The sequence below is a fragment of the Eufriesea mexicana genome, unplaced genomic scaffold, assembly GCF_001483705.2.
Source record: "Eufriesea mexicana isolate 0111107269 unplaced genomic scaffold, ASM148370v2 scaffold794, whole genome shotgun sequence".
Classification (NCBI taxonomy): domain Eukaryota; kingdom Metazoa; phylum Arthropoda; class Insecta; order Hymenoptera; family Apidae; genus Eufriesea; species Eufriesea mexicana.
Window position 1 is genome coordinate 1677232 of NW_016908953.1, and position 14501 is coordinate 1691732.

At 41.5% G+C, this 14501-nt stretch overlaps 1 non-coding gene across 1 annotated transcript; it reads right to left on the reverse strand.

The window, feature by feature from the left end:
• Positions 1 to 3718: 3718 nt before the first annotated feature.
• On the reverse strand, positions 3719 to 3790 carry TRNAE-UUC (transfer RNA glutamic acid (anticodon UUC)). Its single transcript has one exon. It is a non-coding gene; the product is annotated as a tRNA-Glu (tRNA).
• Positions 3791 to 14501: the final 10711 nt, after the last annotated feature.

Genomic DNA, 14501 nt, shown 5'->3' on the forward strand with positions numbered 1-14501 from the left:
TGTCTTCGCGGGGGGCACGTGTTGCGATGCGGGCAAATTAGGAATTTCTGTGATGTGTATTTTAAATTAGTAGATCCAGTAATTGGACATAATTTTAACATTTTATGAGGATTGACTGCTTTGGCGATCGAGAGCTCAATTTTTACATATTTTTGTCTTCGCGGGGGGCATGCATTGCGATGCGGGCAAACTAGGAATTTTTATGATGTGTATTTTAAATTAGTAGATCCAGCAATTGGACGTAATATTTATTATTTTTATTATTTTATAAATTTATTATTTAATATTTTAGGAGACTGACCGCTCTGGCGATCAAGAGCTCAATTTTCACGTGTCTTTTGTCTTTGCGGAGGGTACACGATGGGAGCAAACGTTTTCGATGCTTCTGAGCTTCCCAAAACCTTGGTCCGCGATACGTGCACTCGTACTTTGGCATTTGTGTGCCCCATTGTCTTTTTCCTTTGTTAGAGGAACGCGTCGTCGAACGTTCTCGATGGTTCTTATCTTTCTAGACCCACCGATGCGCGACACGTGCCCCTACGCGATTTGCGACTGGCCATCGAACACTCTCGGTCTTTCGAGGTCGCCACAGTATAAGAAATATTCACTAAAATTTCTAAGATACGAGGTATGCGTATATACGTTTGTATTTCGTTGACTTCTGACGTCGAAGAACAGTCCAGAGCGTGGACTGTTTATATTTCTCTGTCCTCTTCGAGAGTCGTGTTTTGGTGTCCGCCAAGGCGTGAAGCAGTCGGCTTCGTTCCGGTATGGAGACAAGACCACACGCGTTTCACACCAAGGACTGTGTAAGGAAATTAAAATATATATCACGCGCATTTATTTTACAATAAAATTAATTATTAAATCATCCATTGTCGTATTCGAGAAATGGAGGGTACGAATATTACTATTGTTAGACGAACCTATGGGATTCGCGTTTGTAACGAAATTGAATAATCTTATTCTTGTACCTGCAAGTCTCATTTGTATTTGTTCCTTTTGTTCCAGGTGAGTGGAATGCAATTACGGCTGCAGACCCGGTAACTCCTAGCATCGCGAGTAAATTACGTCAAATCTACTACTGTACAACGACGTGCAGATGCATACTCTTCATCACCCGAAGCAACAACTTATTCCCAAGGTAAAACTAGCTTCTGATATAATTCGTACAAGTAGAAAGCAAACACCGAGGATAAATGTAGTACCTAAAATCTGTCTGGTAGTCTAATCTGCGTAGCGAACATTACGATCAAATAAAGAATAAAAACATAATTTATTCACAAGATAGTACCGAACTTTTTCAAGTTCACGGGGTAAATTTCTCAATGGAGACATTCAATGGTAACTCACTCGTAAATCACGCTTCATTCAATCACGAACGATCGTCGAAACACCGTGGAAGAAGTCCAAATATATATTTAAAAAATTTGACTATCGAATATTTAACAAATTCTTCGATAAAACACGGAACAGCTCGGGGCGTTGAACGGTAACTCAGGTATAAACGACGTTTCGTTGCAGATAGTGATAAGGAACAAATTAACGTGAAGCATCGCGAAAGAAATTGGCAGGTGGACGCTTTCCGGTCGTATAAAATGGCGCGTAGGTAATTGGTCGAACGGTCTTCTTCCGGTCTTCGACGTTTCTTCGGGTAAACGAGCGACCTTTAAGCCTCGTACATATCGGTGGTTTGTTCCAAGTGTGCGGAGGATCGGGCAGCAGATCGGCTGCTGGTCCGCAGCCACGTTGGAAAGAAAAGTTTGCCGACGTCGTGTAAGGTCGTACATGGCACCTGCAACAGCTTAATAGTTTATGGCGGCCTGGTGGATTTACTCGGCGATATTTTCCACGGTGGGAGTTGGCAACGTCAGGGGCCGAGCTGGTCCGCGATAAAGGGGAGTTTCCAACGTGCGAGTTCGTTAGAACGATGAAATAAAAGGAGCCGACGCGATAGGAAGAGAACAGGGCAATTATTCGAGGCGTGTCGGGACATTTTTATTAGAGTCCCTTATCGGTCGCCATGTGATGTATAATGTCGCGCTCGAAGCGCCCTCACCTCCGCAGTTCTAGGCTATTTACTTCTGAATGCGTGCGAGATTCCTTGCTCTCCCGTATTTCGCTTCATGCAGATGTTTGTCATGCTTTATAGGGATACTTTGAGATTTAGCACCGCTTCGAAAGTTCCATCTTTTTTTACGCCATCGTAACTCGCCATCGCTATACTTTCGGGAGGTTTCGTTGTTACTATGGTTAGGTACTTGAGACACTTAGAGGCCGCCCGAGTAACCTTTTTAGATCTGGTTTGGTTCTTTAAAAGGGTTTTAATTATTGTAATTCGTGAGTGAATAAGATCGATAGAAATTTTTAAGTATTCTTGTGGTTATGTATTAGAGAATATAATGTACTTGTATATTTGAGTATATTTTTGTTTCGACATGAAATTTGGTTAACCTTCGTAATACAATGTGGGGCACAAGTCTTACAGGATGTCAAAAATATATTTGTGTATTGAGAATAAATTTGTAGGTCGGTATAGAATGATATATTTATTCTTTTTCCTAATTTATTTATATATACGTTTGGTAATAGTTAAAAGCAAAAGAGTATTGATAAAAGCAGGTTCCAATTTTGTTACTATGAAGGTTAGATTGTGGGTAAAATATGTGAAAATATTGAGAAAATACAGGGGAATTAAAGTAATTTCCTAGTGCTCAGTATAAATTCATCAAACTTGATTAATTACACAAGATGTATGAGTTAGAATTATATTTTGAGGAATAATCTATCCCATAATTTATTCCGATAATGTAATATTAAACATCCGCGTATCGTATTTCATCGAAACGAGATATATTAATTTTCGTTTAAAATTAATAATTATTAAATATTACGAATACCAATGTCTGGTATAAAAGCCGTTATAAAGAACTTGCAATCGCGGTGGCCCATTAGCTCAGTTGGTTAATTCGATCCCCCCATGGGCCAGAATATTTTTTTTCATTCATTTTCCGTACGAAATTAGAATAAACGATTGTAATTTCATTTTCGAATAAATAACCTCGTATTTTTTTTTATTTTTCTATCTGTACGTGCGCGGCATACCCGTAAGGTTTTTCCCGTGGTAACGCTGCACGGAAACTCGGCGGTAAATACGCGCACGTTTGCAAGGAGGTGCAAAGCGGAAAAGGAATTTGAGTTTTAGTCAAGTACAAAGAAACTTCCGGTACGACGTCCGTGTGCCTAATTGAGTAACTTTTCCCCGTTCGACGCTGCTTGTTTCGAGGGAACTGAAATAGAGGTATTTTCGAGCGATCGTCCAAAGAGACATCGTTTTCGTAACAGGGAAAAGTTTTTTCGCTCAGCCGGAATAACATTCCGCTTATTTACTTTGCGAATTTAGATGTTTGAAGTTTCTGGGATATTTGGTTTAGAGTACCGTTTCATCCTATTTTGCACCTACAATTTTCAATATATTTTTTTTGATTAAAAAGACTTTTCCGCAAAATAGATTTATCAAACAATTAAAAAATTCTGTAAAATAGGGAAACGAGAGGAAGCTTCTGTAATAGAAAATGGAATCTGAACTCGTTCGTTTATTTGTTTTTCCCATAAACAAAGTTTTATTTCATTAAAAAATATATAGGAAACAACGAATGATATGAATAAACGAATGTACAATATAAAGAACATTAGAAAAAAGAAGAAAAAGTATATTTTCCGGTACCGGGAATCGAACCCGAGCCTCCTGGGTGAAAGCCAGGTATCCTAGCCACTAGACCATACCGGACTGACGAAGAGTCTTATTCAATTTCCTCATTTCAAGAGTAAAGAACACGTACACTCCCACTAATATTTTAATTATTTTTTAACATGAAAAGCACGGATGAAAAATAAAAAAACCCACTAGGCAACAAACGTCCAACGCGAAATGTCATCGACGAGAAAGAATAATTCATCTATCGTTTCGAAACAATTTTATCCACTTTATTTCCAACGAGTACTATACACCAGTGATTTTTGTAACGCGTGTTTTTATATCGGCCCGTAGCACGCCATAAATCCAGGACAACGATTTAAACGCGGCTGGCGCTGTCGTCGGATTTAAAAACAGTTTACGTTCCCGGAGCGTCGTATCGGTCGGCGACAGGCCGCGTTGGTCGATTGTTCCTGGCAACAAATAATTGATTTATTTAGTTTTCCGTCTCGCTCGTACTTTCCCTCCCTTCTAATTCCTCCTTTTTCCCCGCCCGTCGTCCATTTTTTCCAGCCATCGGAAACGTCGATGGCGCGGCGTATCGACGTCGCGAGGAAAGGTCTGTCGTCCGAGCGGAAAGGACGCCGGACGTACGTCGGTTCCGCGAGCGATACGCGGCGGAACAATTATCGGATATCCACGGTTGACAAATTGCACGGTCAACCGGCTACGTTTTAATGAAGCTCTATCGAGCAGCCTGCTCGCGTGTCGGCTGGAAAATGAAAAACGAAGCGTCCCCCTGCGCGAAACGACTCGGGTTCTCTCGATCGATGGTGCAGAGCTGGTTTCACCGGTCGATTCCAGCTTTTACAGCTGGTGGAGCTTGGTGTTAACACTGGTAATTCTCTTTTCCTTTTTATTTTACGATCGTATCGTTGCTTGTTAATCAGCCTACAAGCTGTAGTCCCAGTGTTACTAGTGTCCTGCGAGATTTTAGTTCCTCCTGTTTGGAAGCGAGATACTGCTTTCATTTCCGATTCCATATCGCGTCAATTTTTGAACAATCTTGTCTTCTGAATTCTTGTTATATATATATTGATTCATATCTAGTCTCTTATAAACGCTAACGCATTTGAGACAGTAGGTATAGAGTCATACCTTAAGTTTAGACTTCAGCCATTCTTCACCCTTGCTCTTTGTACAGTATTCATTTCCCAGTTCCTTTCTCGTTATTCTTAGTTTCTAAATTATATATGAATAATTTTGTGAAAAGCTAGATTCGGATTCCTTCTTATTTTGCAATCATATTGTTACTTGTTAATGGAGATACAAGTTGTAGTCCCAGTGTTACTATCGTCCTGAGAGATTTTAGTTTTTCTTGTTTGGAAGCGAGACACTGCTCTCATTTCCAATTCCATATCGCGTCAATTTTTACACAATTTTATTTTCTAAATGCCCCTTATATACTGATTTATATCTAATCTTTTGTAAGTGCCGGCGCATCCACGACAGCAGGTATACAGTCGTCTCTCAGTTTTAGATCTTAATCATAGTTCTTATTTTTTGATCGTATTGTTGCTTGTTAATCAGTCTACAAGCTGTAGTCCCAGTGTTACTAGCGTCTTGCGAAATTTTAGTACCTCCTGTTTGGAAGCGAGATACTGCTCTCATTTCCGATTCCATATCGCGTCAATTTTTGAACAATCTTGTCTTCTGAATTCTTGTTATATATATATTGATTCATATCTAGTCTCTTATAAACGCTAACGCATTTGAGACAGTAGGTATAGAGTCATACCTTAAGTTTAGACTTCAGCCATTCTTCACCCTTGCTCTTTGTACAGTATTCATTTCCCAGTTCCTTTCTCGTTATTCTTAGTTTCTAAATTATATATGAATAATTTTGTGAAAAGCTAGATTCGGATTCCTTCTTATTTTGCAATCATATTGTTACTTGTTAATGGAGATACAAGTTGTAGTCCCAGTGTTACTATCGTCCTGAGAGATTTTAGTTTTTCTTGTTTGGAAGCGAGACACTGCTCTCATTTCCAATTCCATATCGCGTCAATTTTTACACAATTTTATTTTCTAAATGCCCCTTATATACTGATTTATATCTAATCTTTTGTAAGTGCCGGCGCATCCACGACAGCAGGTATACAGTCGTCTCTCAGTTTTAGATCTTAATCATCTTTCACCCTTACCCTCTGTACCGTATTTCTTTCCCAATCTCTAGTCATTCTTAGTTCCTACATTGTACATGTATAATTTTGTAAAAATTGGATTCATATTCCTGTTCACACGAGTTCACGTAAACTTCGAAAGAGTAATTTCTTAAATACATTTTCAAAAAATCGTGTATTCATTTTCACCACCCAGATTTCAATACTTCCATTGTTCCACGTGACACGTATTTTGTTATCTCCGATAAAATTCGACTTTTCGAATTAGGTTCTAACGTGTTCCTTCTCCTTCCCCTGCTCCGCAAACCCAGTGTCACATTTTCCGAAAATATGAGCGAGGGATCGCAAGCTATTTGGGTGGTTCTCTTTGTAAAATCCGCTCTCCGTGAGAGGAAAAATATCGGGGAACACTGTTTTGGAAGATCAAACGTGCCACCTACATCTCGTGTATTCAATAACGTCACGTTCGCCGAGCAAAACGCATCCTCTCGGTAATCTTCCTTCTTAAATCACCGTCTCGTTCGTTGCATAGATCATTGGAAGTGGCCCACGTGAACGGACCGGATCTATTCCAGGCGGAATTTATCGCCTGGTCGATGTATCTCCCGGTATTGCGTCATTAAAGACGCATATTCGTGTTCTCGCGGGCTGGAGCGTCTGGCGGCGTCGTTTCGCCGCGGACGCCCGCGAGAAAATGTTTTTCTCATAGCCAGGAGCCGATTTTATGGAAACTGCCGGTGCGCACGACACTTCTCCCTGTCTGTCGTAAAACGATCATTTTCCCATCGGTTCGAACAGCCCGCGTGTTCGCAATAGGTTCGCGGTATTATTGCAAGAGGGATCTGTGTTATGAATTCGCGGGAAATTCGACGGATTCCTGGTTATTCCTACTTCTTCCCTTTTCTTCTTTCATTCATTTCTTTTTTCTTCATTTTTTCCTTCGCGAGAATCCACGAGTATCTAGATTTAGTGTCGGATTTTGTGTCAGATATATTATATTTATGTTCACTATTTATTTCTTTTTCTCAATTTTTTCTCTTTGGGGATCGAGTGTCGATTGGACATTTATATTCAATGGATGAATCCTATTGCGTGACCACTTAGAGGTATTTATTAACAGCTGACAACTGTATATCAGCATGACACGATGTTACGTTCTTATATAATATACAGGTCACGTAATGACGCGCGAAGGAAATTGCGATGATTAGTTTTCATCGTTGATGAGGTTGCGAATAAATTAACGACATTAGCGAGATCAGAGTTTAACCTTTTCACTCTTGAGTTATGAAGAGATTAGCAAACGCCCTGTCCTGAATTAATTTAATGAACTTTATTTTTGTTTAAATCTAATAAAAACTTAATCGAAATATAATATCGTGCATTATAAGCTTACCCGAGGTGATAAAGACGAATGCAGACGTTCCAAAGTCGCTAAATATTTTATTTGCAAACCCAAGGTAGCAGAGGAAAATCTTACGCGTGATTTTTCGGGACGTGAAATACATAGTCTCGCAATTTTCTTGACAGAGGGCAAAATAATGCAGGGATTGTGTTGATAAAATTTGTCTTTTATCCTGAGAGATAGCAGGATACGTCAGAACAGTTGGATTGCGTTCAGAAAGAATTTTCTAAGCTCTAACAGCTTTGAAATCCATAAACGTTGTGTCACGTCCGCAGTCCGGCAGCCATATTGTAGTGTGACGTTATACAACGTCTGCAGGAGTGAAAGGGTTAATGATGCTGATTCGTATGTAATTTATCCGAAGTGGTCATCTTTGATTCAGTGAAAGAGGATATAACTATCGCCATTTAAATATAATATTAGAAAATACGATTTCTGATGATATATTTCTCGTAAATTCCGTTGTATTTCTTGTTCAGTCGAATAGAAGTCGAATGGAAGGAAAAGTTTCATCAACCTCGTGCTTGCTGGCGAACCTCCGCAGAAACACGTATTTCTCAACGCGTCCTCGCTCTCCCGTGCATGAAAAGCTTGATGCAGTTTATTCCGAAGACCTCTATCGATCATCGTGTCCCATACGTCAATTTTACACGCTCCTGTCTTCCACCTACGCTTTCCCATGCTGCCTTTCTCCGCTTCCACGGGGATATAACCCCGCCACGGCAAAAAGCACCCCGTTCAATCGTCGAAGAGCACGGGCTTCTGCGTGAAAAGCTTTTTCTCGCGACAGCACCTCGATGTACAGGCTGATTCTTCACCAGTTAGACCTCGAAAGTGCATTCTATTCAGACGCGAAAAGAGATCTTCCATTTTAGAAGCACCTACCGTTATAAAGCTTTAATATCAGCGCAAGCGTCTCGTTTATTTTCATCGTGCAAGGTTTAACGCTTATCGATCCTTCGATATATTCTCAGACCAGCGTATATCGAATTTCTATGTCGCTTTAATTAACCGTGATCAGTCCTTGAACATTCTTCTCGCGCACCAGAGACTATTATAAGCCATGGAAATTCTGTTTCTAAGAAACTTCTTTATTACTTCACCATAGTAACCGTTTACAAATCCTCCGTTTTGCAATTGAAACATCAAACTCGTTCTAAAGCAATTCGCAACAAAAGTTCCTTCCTTCCAGAACTTTCTAGTTGCCCAAAAAATTAAAGCCAGTACTTGAGAATCCCTAGAGTAAAAAGTTCCCGAAACGCTATCTCGCTAGTTAAAAAATGACGTCCGAGTAAACTTGGGTCTTCAAGAAGTGTCGCTGACACTTCGCCTAGGAACTTCATCGAATTCGTCAAACTCCGTAATACTTCATCCTCAGCATGGGCACGTGAACACACAGCCACGCGATGTCCCAACTTCGCCTAATTTATCCCTCTGCGTCTATGAAAATTCCGCCAGCTAAGCGTCCCGCTGTTCACGAACACCGAGTGCCTTGGCAACGGTCCGCTTCAGAATCAGCCTGTACAATATGCATCCCCTTTGCTCAGCCGTTTGCTCAGCGTCGGAAACTTCCCTCGCACGCTTCGCGGCCGTATCCTTTATCTTCGTGGCCGGAAGCTCGAACAAACGCATCCCGCGCGAGTTGTTTTTCCTCACTCCCGACCGCATCAATCTTCCTCTTACACGCCTCGAGATTTCCGCGCGCCTCGGAGCATCCCCTGCTCGCGAGCGAACCTCGTCAAACCGCGTTCGCTTCACGGCAGGATGAGATAATAAAGCGGTGCATAGCCTCGGATCATGCTCGCGAGTCGCGAGCGTGAATTAAGGTCTGTATGCAGTTACAGACATTGTCTGTGGACGGGGTTTCCGAATGGGGGTCTCTGCGGAAGATCCGCGGGCTATCGACAGAGCGCTGTAAGATACGGAGCCACGGTGTGCTGGTTTAGGTATAATTTTAGCGAATTACGCGTGCAAACTGCTGCATACGTTTTATGTTCGTATCTTTTGGCATTCCATTTCCGTGGCGGGAAACGAGGCTAACAGGGGGATGATGAGAGAGGTAAATTGCGGTCGATTTAATCGGTTCATCGGGTTACCATCCTTGACAGTTAAGCGGTTCATTATCTCGAATCGAACAAGGATGCTTCATCCCCTGTCCATTACCTCTTTGACTGCCACGCTGAAATCACATGTCTAGCTCAGGACGCCACCGAAGTATTTTTATTATTCAAAGCATATAAGCGCTTCGGTTATCAATGACCACCGTGGCGTCACAGGAGGAACCGTGGCTGATTATATATGACCAACGTGGTAGTCAAAGTGTTCATAGAAGGATTTAATTTACGCGAAAGAGGCCTGGTACAGAAGGAACAGTGTCATGTCTGGGAAGCTCGAGATCTGTGATCTAGACGCAAAGGTATTATATTTTTTAGGGCCTAGCCAAATGTTCGAGGTGGTTGCCATTCTTTTAGCTGCGAGTGTTGTATTCCAAATAATTCTTCATTTTCGTAATCTGGGTAGCTCTGTTCTGTGATCTAGACGCAAAGGTATTATATTTTTTAGGGCCTAGCCAAACGTTCGAGGTGGTTGCCATTCTTTTAGCTGCGAGTGTTGTATTCCAAATAATTCTTCATTTTCGTTACAAACTTACACGCGAACTTTCAGTGTATCAATGCGGTCGAGTACGTATCAGGTGTTTTAACACTGTGCCTTCAAACTAACTACTAGAGGAAGAATAACAGAAGATTTAGACAATATTTATATCCGAATTAGGAAATAAATGGGGGTTGTCTTTAGATCGAGGGTTAAGAGAGAATCGTGCAGGGAAGGCTGTGGTCCGAGTGAGCAATAGGACGATAAGGATGAAGAAAATAAGGGATAAGAAGGGAAAGATAGCCGGTCTGAAGATCATCAAATGTACTTTGGTAAGCACCTATAGATTACTAAACAGTCATCTAACACGAGAAAATGTAACTGGACGGGGTCCTCATCCACAGTTGTTGAGCTCAGCTGGTCGCAGGTATCCTCGATATGGCGGCGGTGCTAGAAGGGTCGAAAGGAAAAGGAAGGAATGTGTTGGATTGGTCAGTAAGGCTAACCAGCAAGCCTTGTTTTAGACGGGGAAACTATTGGAAGCTCTGGAAGTTACATACATAGGAAGTGGGTTTTTTCCAGAAAGCTCTCGAATTTCCTTGAAGTTGGAATCCATCTAGTGAAAGGAGTGAGAATGATGGTCGCTACATATCCTTCGACTTTTTTTCCATTTATTCAGGGGAATCGATTGATTCGATAGACGAGTGAACGAGCGAAAGCTGATATTCGAAATACCGAAGCGTCGCACGAGCCTCACGAGGAGGATCGCGCGGTTAGCGGAGAAGCTCGCGGAAAAAATATCTCGCAGCTGGTAGTAATTAAAGGAGACGTTCTCTCGCGAGCAGACGACATGCCAGCACGTCCGCGAGCGTGACGCTGGGTCCGCGACAAAGTTTATTATTCCGCATCAGTCGAATGCGTGGCGTGTCGCAGGAACGCCGCCTCGGAACGAGGGAAAGAAACTAGTTTCCCGGCCCGTACTTTATCCGGCCTGCTCTTTTCGAGCATGTTGAAACGCGCGAGGGTAAGGGACAGAGAGACGCTCTCCTCGTGATATTCCGTGCTCGTGCGCTCTCATAAAGGCACACACCGTTAAAAAGACCTCTCTTTGTCGCTGGAGCGCGGAGAGCCTCACATGGTAACGAGACTTTGGAGGGTCTTCCGCATTAAAAGGCGCGTTTCTTCGCGGGGGTGAAGGAGTCGGCGGAAGGGAGGGATGAAGCGGGAGAACGCAGTTGCACGGCATATTTGCCGTGCATCAAAGAGCTGCACGGCCCCGTAATGGAATTGAGAGGAATCCGTCGGGCTTCCTGTTTACAGAGCTGATTTCTTGATTTTTATTGGCCCGCCGATTGCGGGCCAGGGAATTTTAAGCGGCCCCTGAACCTCGAGGACGACGCCGGAGTCAGGGGATCAAATTGATCGTACCCTCGACTCCGCCTCGCTTCTCGCCGAGCGTCTCGTCCCTTCCGACCGTCTCGGGCCAGCTTTCGGTATTTTCCAAGGGAATTAGCGTGGCACGCGAGTAAGACGTGGGTAAAGGAACCGTGTGAGCGACGGAGGCAACGACAAATCCAATCGTCTAGATTACATTTCGAAGAAACTACTCCGAAAGTTCACTGCCTGCCAATGCAGTCAATTAAATTCGTACACTTTGCATTGGGCCATGAATCAAAAATGAACTTGGAAGTGCACGTCAACGACGCCTGGTTAAGCAAGCGCGCATCCAACTGCAATAATGGAGAACGTCGGCAGAACCGATGAGACTCGGTCCAAACTTCGTTGCAGACAACTATTAGCGGCGTTAAGCCCGTTGCTGTCGACGTTCATTGTCGGTCTAATACAGGGCTTCAATTCCGTGCATTTGACGCAATTAACTCTGGCATCTTTGAACGTAAGCATCATCGAAATCTGGATAACTAGCAAAAATGTGTCGTGGCTTCGTTCAGCCTTAGCGCCAATCTATGGACGTATAAAGAAATTTGATTTTGACAGTCATAGACGCTGCTTGCCATAAAGAAACTGGGCAGAAAGAAGTCCTTGATATTTGTTTTACCTATTTCGTTGATTAGCTGACTGCTGATCGGATTTATTACGAACTCTCATCCACAAATGCGTTCCTATAATTATTACTTTTCGTGACAGTCTATGGGGGTGACAGTCAAGGGATATCGGATCTCCTATTCGTGTCCTCGAGATCTTTCTTCGTTAGTGGATCATAGTCTTCATTTCTGCGCAATCTTGCTGTTGATCAACCGATTAACCTATCGTGTCTTGCGACACAAGAAAGTCCTATCTGGGTGATCGATAGACGAGGTATCGAACCTGCGAATATCGAAATACTCGAGCTAGTAGCCAAAATATAATAAGTTTGGTCGCTCGAGTCTCTTGCTCCTGACTGTACGTTCTTTCGTTTTTATCCTTGACGAAGTTGGATCATTTGGTAAACTGGTTATGGCGAGGGTTAATCGTTTAGAGCGAAACGGTGATTTTGGTAGTTGAATGACGAGAATATCGAGGAGGTTAACACATGGAATTAGTCGGGGCATTTTATGTAAGAAATTATTTTTAATCTCACTGTCCGAAAGGAATCGATTTCCATTCATAAGTATCTCTCTCTCTCTCTCTCTGCAATTTATTTTTATCGTAATAATAATTTTTAATTATAACAGGTAATTATATAGTAATAATAACAAAGTGGTATACCGATAGTTGATGCGTTTAATCTTTGAAAATAATAATCGGTTCTTCTACCGATTCTTCAAATTGAGCTCGTTCAAAGTCTGATGCATATTCTGCACTTTGACGAGATAATCTTCTCGTAACAGACTTTATTGACGCAATTGATGCTTCGTGTCTATATTTGTAGCATTGCATCAAGGGTAATATTGAAGCGGCATCGTACGCAATGTATATAACGTATATAAATACCGTTCATTGGCGCCATCGTGTTTGCGGAACTACTAGGCGCCAATTACACGGTAATATTAATTAAACCAGTCGTATAATGAAACGGACATGGCCGGGATAGCGTGGGAATTTAATAGCAAAAATAGTGAAATTGTTTCGATTTTTCAAAAATTTTATTCAAATATCTCTTAACCGATTCGATCGAATTTCGATGCAATCTTTCAATCGAAAACAAATTACAGCTCTGATATCTTTTAATGAGAGGTATTATGCTCGGCTGCTTTCGGATCATATAAATTACAACGTGTCGATAATTCCCCTCGTGATTTTATTGACTCGTATAACTTATTAAATTTTAATTTCTTCCTAACGAAGTGTTTCGTACGAAATTATACGGTAAAATTAATTGTATAAACGGCATTCGATCTGTCATTATCGATTTTTTATCGCTCTAAAATTACCAGCCTCGATTATTGCACGTGCAATCATCGTCGGTTTAATGACTTCTTTCGTTAATAGATCGTTTATTTTTCCATTTAGACCTCGTAATATAGCCATTGTCTGGATGCAGCGGAGTTCGGATTAAATGATTAATCGTGTTTCTCGTTTTTAGTTTCGTCGCAACGTGAAGCGCATGCTTTTTGCTCTCTTTCTCTCCTCTCTTCGGCAATAAGGAGTTTCGAATGTTTGCGCCAGAGAAACACGCGAAATGGTCGTTATCACCGAAATTTCACTTACTTCCCGACAAACGGATCCCGCTATTCCGAAACTATCCCTTTGATGCTGAACATTTTCCAGAATGTTCAAGGGGGCGATAAAAATTCGTAATTTATCCTGGAAACCAAATAAACGAGTAATTACGTTAGTACGATTTATTCGTCGAATTTCAGAATCGCTCGTCCGCGAAAAGCAAAAGAAATTGCATTTTGTATACTTTTCCATTGCGCCATCGATTTTTTCTTTCGCGTAGATTGAACGAGAAAATAAATATATAAATAGAAAAAAGTGGGAAAAAACGTGGTAAATGAAAGAGTAAACTGGAGAGGAAAATAAAAGAGTAATGCGTGGTAAAAAATTCGATATCGCGTAAACGTAAAACCTTTTCCGATAAATTACATATTCCGTTAATAACTGATGAGCGACTTAATTTGCAACGCTGGTACATTTCCAAATCGAGGATTCCCGAGGATCGAAAATATTAGGAACGATCTATTACGTCGTCGGAAAATTCGGCGTTATCAGTCGCGTGATTTATGACGATAAGGACAATCTCGGTCCAATTTCCCACGCGGGACGTGCCCGAAATGCGCATAATCTTCATGAATGCATAATGTCGCGACGTACAGCATCTCTTCGATGGCCCGTACGGGAAGCTTCCTTTAATGGGGTGAAACGGGAACTAACCCTTTCCGCTCCACACTCACGCGTCGTTTTGTCTTTTAATTCGATAAAGATCTTTGGATCCCTGTTTCCTCGTAGATTATCCAACACGAATAACTTAGAATAACGAGATCCAATATTATAGGAAAAAAGCTGTGCTTCAGTGTCAGTAGAGGTGTAATTTTTGTTTTAATATAAATTTAGAATTTTCAAATTGGAAGATGATTCACGATGAATATTTAATTTCAATTTTATTATTATTCCCTTGTAACTTAATTCTGTAGAACAATTTTTGTAGAACAATTTCTGTAGAACAATTTCTGTAGAACAATTT